The 7,185-nt window shown below is 46.5% G+C and overlaps 1 pseudogene across 1 annotated transcript; it reads left to right on the top strand.

The window, feature by feature from the left end:
* Positions 1–3,869: 3,869 nt before the first annotated feature.
* On the top strand, positions 3,870–5,197 carry LOC311187595 (dihydrolipoyllysine-residue succinyltransferase component of 2-oxoglutarate dehydrogenase complex, mitochondrial-like; annotated as a pseudogene). The gene has a single exon. The product of its transcript is annotated as a dihydrolipoyllysine-residue succinyltransferase component of 2-oxoglutarate dehydrogenase complex, mitochondrial-like (transcript).
* The last annotated feature ends 1,988 nt before the right edge of the window (positions 5,198–7,185 follow it).

The raw sequence follows: 7,185 nt of genomic DNA, 5'->3' as shown, positions 1-7,185 counted from the left end.
ATTCCACATAGAAGTAATTATAACTCTGAAGGCTCTTGAGTTAAGTGCATACCAGATATATCCAAGGAACAGCATAGAAGAGCAGTTTGGAGAGAATTAGGGAAGTGTAGGAGGAGCAGATAATGTCAGAGGAAAGGATGTGCAGCTTATGTAATTTTGTTTGTCATAGTAAGAACTTTATGACTTTTGAGAACTTTGAAGTTTTTGAGAAGAGTGACAGCTGATAGGTTTTAAAGTACCACACTTTTGTGCTGTGTGGAGAAAGGACTATACTATATTAAGAATGGAAACAAGGTTATCAATTAAAATGTTATTTTAGGGCCTCCCCTGGTGGCCCAGCAGTGAGCAGCCTCTGCATCACTGGTTCATTCCCTGGCCACCAGCGAGGGTCCCACAAAAAAAAAAAAATGTTATTTTTATTTTTTCAGAAAACAGATACTGTTGCTTTGTACCAACATTCCAGTGGCAGGAAAATAGCAGAAATGTTCAAATTCTGTATATATTTTGAAGTTTGCGCCAACATGATTTGCTGATGGAACAGAGGTGAGGTGTGAGAGAAACTGAAAATGATGGGTGATTCAAGCTTTCTGACAGAAATAACAGAAATTAACCCAGATGGGCAAGACCTTGGGAAGAAAAAGCTTTGGGGGAGAATGGTGGGAACTTAGTTCAAATGTGTGAATCTTCAGTAATTACTGGACATTGAAGTGAAGGTGTCTAATAAATAATTAGCTATCAATATCTAAAGTTCATAGAAGAGCTCTAAGCCAGAGGTAAAATTATGGGGTCATCAGGATGTAGACTATAGTTAAAGCCTTGAGTTGTATGTGATCACTAAGTGCATAAAAATAAATAAGACTGAGCTCTAGGGCAACACAGTGCTTTTTACACTAAATGTAGGAGAAAATGGCTAAAGAGCTTAAGAAGGAACAATCAGAAAGATAAGGAAAAGTAGATGAGTCTATGTTGGTGTAGGGTAAGGTAAAATATCAGGCTTTTCTGCCCTCCTGCCATTAGGATAGAGGAGGGAACCCTGTGTCCTTGAATGCATGCCTGATGGCGGGCACCTGAAGTGGGTACACCTGGGCTGAAAGACTGAGTTTATAAGGGCGGCGGCGCGGGGACACCAGCAGAAGCCAAGAATGAACGGAAGCCAAGAGAAGAGAAGCAGAGAGAAGGCTGGAGAGCCCAGATAGAGTGAGGATTTGCTGGAGGCTGGGAGGACTGCCAGCCTCCTGGCCCCCCAGCACCCCTGCCTGCCATATGCCTGGTAAATATAAATAAAAGATCTGCAAAAGCCACTGAGGGCTCTGACTCCTCCTTCATCTGGTCTGCTGGGCCAGAAAACCTGCACTGTGTCCATTCCTGCCCCTACAGTTGGGTAAATGGTTTTCAGGCTTTTCTGCCCTCCCACCATTAGGATTGCCCTGCCTGATGGGGCACCTGCAGTTTTTACATTGTTGTAAGCTGTCTTGTTTACTTCTGTGGACCATGGGAGGAGTATTGAAATGGTCACCAAGAGAAGTGAAGCAGGAGAGAGGCAGGATAGAGAAAGGGAGAAAAAAAGCCAGAGACGCCCAGAGTGAAGACTTGCGGGGGGGGGGGGGGGCTGGAGGCCTCCAACACCCCTGCCTGCCATGTCCCTGGTTGCTGCACTACATGTAAAGCTCAATAAAAGCCTGAGAAACCCACCAAGGGCTCCAGGACTCTCCTTTACCCATCTGCCGGATCGTAGAACACATGCTCAGTGGCCCATCTTGCCCCTACAGTCTAGTAGCCTGCTGTAGGGACAGGATGGGCACAGTGCAGGTTTTCTGATCCAGCAGACATGGTAAAGGAGGAGTCCTGGAGCCCTCAGTGGCTTTACCGGGTGCATGGCAGGTAGGGGTGCTGGGGGGCCGAGAGGCTGGCAGGCCTCCCAGCCCCCAGCAAGTCTTCACTCTGTCTGGGCTCTCTGGTGATCTCTGCTGCTCTGCTCTCTCATGGTTCTGCTTCTCAGCTTCTCTTCTCTTGCCTTCTGCTGGCTTCCCCAAGACGCCGCCCTTAAAAGCCCCTGTTTTAGCCCAGGTGAACCCCATCTACATATGCCCACACCCTACTCCAGGTGCCCGCCATCAGGCATGCATTCAGGATCCCAGAATTCCGTCATCTATCCTAATGGCAGGAGGGCAGAAAAGCCTGGTATTTTTTACCTTACCCTACACCTGCAAATGGAGTGACCGTGTGTTTAGGTGAGAATGATGAACTCTGACAAATGCTGCTGCTAAGTCAAATAATAAGTGAACAGAGAAAAGGCCATTGCACTTGAGGTTATTAGCAACTATGAGAGGAAGTTTCTGTGGACAGCTAGGTGCAAAAACCCAACTGGGGTGTAATGAGGAGGGGATGGGGCATGGGCAATGGAGAGGGGAATACATATTCATTATTTTTTTTTTCTATAAAGTAAAAAAGAGTTTTGGAACAGTTGCTGGAGGGGAAGTTGGGTCCATAGGGGTGAGTGTGTGTGTGTGAGTGTGTTGCCAGGAAGTGCACAGAGCAGGTTTTCTATGATTCAGCAGACCTGGTTAAAGGAGAGTCCTGGAGCCCTTGGTGGCTTTCTCAGGCTTTTATTGAGCTTTTACCTGTAGTACAGCAACCAGGTACATGGCAGGCAGGGGGGCCAGGGGGCCAGGAGGCCTCCCATCCCCTGGCAAGTCTTCACTCTGGGCTTCTCTGGTGTTCTTTCTCCCCTTCTTTGTCTCCTGCCTCTTCTCCTGTTTCTGCTTCTCTTGGCAGATACCTCAGTACTGAGCCATGGCCCTCACAAGTAAACAACACAGCTTACAACAATGTAACAACTGCAGGTGCCCCATCAGGCAGGGTGATCTTCATGGTGGGAGGGCAGAAAACCCTGAAATCCATTTACACTGCAGTGTGTAATGGGAGAAATAACAGTGTTTGTACTAATGGGAATTATTCAGTAAATAAGAGATATTTTGATGATGAAACAGGAGGATATCTGAAACAATGCCCTTGAATGATGAAGAGCTGATAGGGTCTTATAAAAATGGAGAGGCATATGGGCAGGAGCCTGGGCAGTCCTAACAGAGAGGTAGAACATATGAGTAGAAACAGGTAAGTATATGTGGTGGTACGACCATATGGACATTCTCATCTGGTTATACAGTTTTCTCAATGGTATAAGAAGCCAGTTCAACAGGAGCATGAGGATGCGAATGGAGATGCTAAATGTTTACAAAAACCAGCTGGAGAGATTTCTAACGTGGGAAAATTGCAATAAACTGAAAATTTTCAACAAGGGTGAAGACCATAAAATACAATTGTCTGTCATGTGGGAGTGCAAATTAAAAAAGTAATTATATCAGTTGCTGCTGCTGCAACCACAGCCATGGTGATGATGCCCTTGTCCTGCTCTGTGTCCAGGACATTCCGCTGCTTACTCTCCACTTTCTAGAAGGGGAATTGCCCTCTGTAGGGACAGGAATGACAAAGGGCAGGTTTTCTATGATCCAGCAGACTGGGTAAAGGAGGAGTCAGAGTCCTTAGTGGCTTTTGCAGGCCTTTTAGTGGGGTTCACCAGGCATATGGCAGGCAGGGGTGCTGGGGGGCCGGGAGGCTGGCAGTCCTCCCAGCCCCCAGCAAATCCTCACTCTGTCTGGGCTCTCTGACGTGCTCTCTGCTTGTCTGCTCTCTGTTCGTTCTGCTGCTTCTCAGCTTCTCTTTCAGCTTCTACTGGCGTCCCCGTGACGCCACCCTTAAAAAGCACAGTCTTAGCCCAGGTGAATCCCATCTACCTATGCCCACACCCTATTCCAGGTGCCCGCCATCAGGCATGCATTCAGGACCGCAAGGATCCATCATCTATCCTGATGGCGGGAGGGCAGAAAAGCCTGACATTTTTCCTTACCCTACAGCCTCTGAGGAGACATTTCCTGCCTGGGGTCTCCTTATGTCAGGAATCAGGTTATCCTGGCAGCAGGAAGATTGTCATTAGCAATAGCAGTATCTTCCCTATCCATTTCTTCAAAATTACAACTGTTTGCAAGGATGATGTGGTTTCAGTCAAAACCCCAGCATTTGCAGAATCTGTTACAGAGAGAATGTCAGTTGGAAGAAAGCTGTTGGAGACACAGTTGCAGAAAATGAAGTAGTTTGTGAGATGGAAACTGACAAGACTTCTGTGCAGGTCCCATTACCTACAAATGGTATGATTGATGCTCTTTCGGTGACTGGTAGAGGGAAGGAAGGGGGGATTCCTCTTTTCATACTCAGGAAAGCTGCTGCTCCTGTTAACGCTGAGCCAGGCTAAACTGCTGCTGCAGTTCCTCAAAAGCAGAGCCTGCAGCAACAGCAGTTGCTCAACATCCTGCAGTATCTGTACCCACTCAGATGCCACCAGTGCCCTTGCCTCATACATCCCTACTGGCAAACTGGTGTCTGCAGTAAAACCCACTGCTGTGCTTCTAGTAGCTGAGCTGAGAGTTGGCAAAGGGCTGCCTTCAGAACATCAGGAGAAAACAAACAGGATGCAGCAGCATATTCCTTAGTGTCTGAAAGACGCCCAGAATACCTGTGCAATGCTGACTACATTCAATGAGATAGATATGAGTAACGTCCAGGAAATAAAGTCTCAGCACAAAGGTGGTTTTGTGAAGAAACATAACCTCAAAGTAGTCTTCATATCGATGTTTGTGAAAGCTTCAGCGTATACCTTATTGGAGCAGCCTGTTGTAAATGCAGTGATTGACGATGCAAAGAGGTGGTGCATAGGGATTATGACAGCATCAGTGTTGCAGTGGCCACACCAAGGGGTCTGGTGGTTCCCAACATCAGGAATGTGGAAGTTATGATTTATGCAGATTTTGAGTGAACCATCAGTGAACTGGGCAGAAGACCCAAAAGAATGAACTTGCCACTGAAGATATGGATGGTAGTACTTTCACCATTAGTAATAGAGGTGTTTTTCCACTCATCCTTTGGAACACCTATTATCAACCTCCATAAGTCTGCCATCCTAGGCGTGCATAGCATCTCTGACAGGCCGGCAGTTGTGGGAAGTAAGGTGCAGATGCAACCCATAATGTACATCACACTGACCTATGATCATTGGCTGAGGATGGCAGACAGGCTGTGACTTTCCTTCACAAAAATCAAGGCGGCAGTACAGGATCCCAGAGTCCTCCTATTGGACCCTTAGGGCCATTCTGTTACATACTGACCATGCAGGAACTAAAAATCATTCTTCTCCCTGTCTTCTCATGGGTCCCAGATGGTAAACAGGCACATCTGCTGCCCTCACTCTCGGAAGCCAGGGCACTATGTAACCAGCAGTTGCATTTCTTGATCCTGCCAGGCTCCCTCCCTCTCTGCACCCCTCTGACACTCCATATATTACCTCCTTAGGCTTGAGGGAGAGCAAGCCTTAATATGTGCTCAAGAATATTCCTGCGTTTCTTTCATTTGCTCTTCCAGAGGGGATTTTGCTTCTCCCCTGTGCCAGTATATTATAGGGAAACCATCAGGGACCATGTAATCAAGTTTCTATCTTTTGAACGTCGGTTCTCCAGAGATGCCTAGGAGGATGCTGTGCCTCCCAAGTTCAGAACAGTGTCCTCCTGACTGTGTATATACTCAGTCGATTCCACTTGCAGGGATGTACTGACCACAGGCCAAGAGGTACTGTTTCACCTCTTAAATAGCACCTTCATTCTCAGCTATCACTGACTTCAAGATGTCTCTTCTACCTATTCCAGGAAGCACCACAAGAATATCTGGGCAGGAGCCAGGTAGGGTATATGTTGAGGGGAGAGAAGGCAAATTCCCCCTGAGGTTGGGTTGTATGTTCAAAACAATACCCGGGCAGAAACCAGGCCTGCCCTGCCACACTCTGTCCTAGCCTTGCACCAGGAAGACCCATTTTAGGCATAGTTACACATAGCTTCAGGCCTGCAGAACATCCTAGCTAATTGTTCTCATTTAGAGCAGATTCTAGCACATCATGGCGGTGGATCAGAGTATCGTCACGACCAAGGGCTGGGGCCTGGTAGAGATTGGAGTGAGGGAGGCTTCCTGTGGACTGACTCAGATTGACTTGAGCTTTTTAAATTTATTGGTACAAACACATGGGTTAGAGAGGCAGTTCTGTCCTCTGGCGTTGTGGCCCTTTTGGGAACGGTGTCTTAGCTCTTTCTCTGCAGATCACAGATCTGGAAGAGCATGGACTGTGGTGGAAACCAGCCCCAGGATGTTATTACACAGTGGGGAAATTGCTGATATCATCTCTAAGGTCCTTGCAATTATGTCTGGGTGTAATCACTGGAATCCCCTTGGAGCATGGTTAAATGCACATATCTTGTGAAATCCACTGCCCTTCATCACTTTGTATCTAACTATATTCAGGCCTGAGGCTGCTGACACTTACAGAGGGAGCTATTTGTTTAGTGCTAAGAGCCCCTTTGTATCTAAATAGAAGAAACAAGATCTGGGGCGTGGGAGGAAAGAGTGGGGGCCAATACTGTGCGCCTGCAGCATGTACTTTGTCTTCACTATTAAATATATTTGAAGAAACTGATTTGAATGCAAATTTAAGGGCAAATTTCTCACAAAAAGAATTTTATTTTTGGTAAGATTTTTGAGCTTCTTTTTATGATCATCTCAAATAGGAAGAGCCTTAGTATGACTGTGGTAATCTTCAGTGGTAACACTGGTTGTTATACACATTAAGTATCTGTGCCTCATAATATCTTTTCAAACTTGAGTAGAATTGTAGACTGCAAAATCAAGGCATCTATTGACCCGCTGATCATCTTCAGCCATTGTCCTTCTTCAAAACAAGAGGAACAGGATATCCTTGAGGCCTGCAAACATCAATATGTTCACTTGAGGCTTGAGATTCATTCTTACAATAAACTTTTTTAAAAAATCATTTTTATTTTTATTAATGCATACAAAAACTGTGGTGTAGGCCAGAGGTGCAGGGGGCATAGGGGATAAGAGGATTCACTAGAGACAGAGTGGGAAGCAGAACAGGCGAATCTAATGAAATACACTGCTGAGGGGAGCAGTGGGCAAGGCAGGAGAGGTCTGCTGTGCCATGTGGGTAGCTCCCTGGTAGGGGATCAAACTCATGATCATGCCGCAGTTGCTGGTGATAGCTTGATAACACTGAGACTTTAACCTCTGTGC

This window comes from Talpa europaea (genome assembly GCF_964194135.1).
Source record: "Talpa europaea genome assembly, chromosome: X".
Classification (NCBI taxonomy): Eukaryota; Metazoa; Chordata; class Mammalia; order Eulipotyphla; family Talpidae; genus Talpa; species Talpa europaea.
Note: the sequence above shows the minus strand (reverse complement) of the source record. Positions and strands in the feature narration are given on the sequence as shown.